Source organism: Octopus bimaculoides, chromosome 3 (assembly GCF_001194135.2).
Source record: "Octopus bimaculoides isolate UCB-OBI-ISO-001 chromosome 3, ASM119413v2, whole genome shotgun sequence".
Classification (NCBI taxonomy): Eukaryota; Metazoa; Mollusca; class Cephalopoda; order Octopoda; family Octopodidae; genus Octopus; species Octopus bimaculoides.
In genome coordinates this window covers 50,707,372-50,708,415 of record NC_068983.1, presented here as the reverse complement: position 1 = coordinate 50,708,415, position 1,044 = coordinate 50,707,372, and the positions used below count along the sequence as shown (strand labels likewise).

Below are 1,044 nucleotides of genomic sequence, written 5' to 3'. Positions count from 1 at the left end.
AAATATTGGTTCACTGTAGGTTGTTTGCCTTTTACGAAATGAATTAGCCACTTTGTTAATTAACGTGAGAATTCATCTCAGAAGGTGTAATAGTAATTAAAATTTGAATATATTTCCTACTATATTTAGGAGTCTAAAAGACAAGTTCATATATATATATATATATATATACACTCATTGCATTGCTGACGTCATAAGAATTTTATAAATGTTTCGAGAGGTGGAATTTTTTTATGGACTCACAGATATGAAAGAGTATTACGTGAAGATATAAATAATAGCATGTAAATATTTGGTTGCCAAACCTCTTTGAAATAGTGAAAAAAAAATATAGTTAAACATTGCCTATGAGATTCGAACCCACATTTCTTACAAACAAGTTAGGCTTAATATTGTTAGGCCACAGATATCTCAAGAAAATCTGTCTCCGTTTTAGGAACTTCCTTCTTACCAGTGAAAATTGTATGTTACTGATGCCAAACGAATTTGCAGACACACAGCTATAATATAAAGGTATTTAGCAGCAAAATGATATATAAGTAGTGGCGTATTTTATATAATTCAGTTATTTATTTTATATGTATTTTATAGCGATTCTTGAAAATCAAATAGATGGCTGACCCATCTTCATGCTACGTTCACTTTGTTTTCAAGGCTTATTTGAATAAATTAAAGACAGCCTTCTCCCTGAAAAAATAATCTGGAAATTCTTAATTGTTGTTGCTATCAAGATAGAGTAGTATAGAGAGTGGATCAAAATTGGCAATAAATGGTAGTACGTAGAGAAACACGTGAGGCAATGCTCCAAGAGGACGATATCCCAACACGAACAAAGATGAAAATATACGTTATCAGTACTTTCAGTCAATTTGTTTATCTTCTGTGAAAAATGAGGGGCCAAGTTATATATATATATATATATACTGCTCGAAAGGAGGAGTAGCCGACATGTGATGAAGGGTCGTTCTTTGTGTTACATTTTCTGTTTTCCGTTTGTTTCTCTCGTTGTTTGCGTATTTGAACTTATTTGTTTTCGTATTTCAT

The 1,044-nt window shown here is 31.5% G+C and overlaps 1 long non-coding RNA gene across 1 annotated transcript in view; it reads left to right on the top strand.

The window, feature by feature from the left end:
- The first annotated feature begins 209 nt into the window (after positions 1 to 209).
- Positions 210 to 1,044, top strand: part of LOC106871991 (uncharacterized) — a 9,512-nt gene continuing 8,677 nt past the window's right edge. The window contains exon 1 of the long non-coding RNA XR_001409727.2: positions 210 to 513. This is a non-coding gene — a long non-coding RNA (uncharacterized LOC106871991). The remainder of the gene's footprint in view (positions 514 to 1,044) is intronic.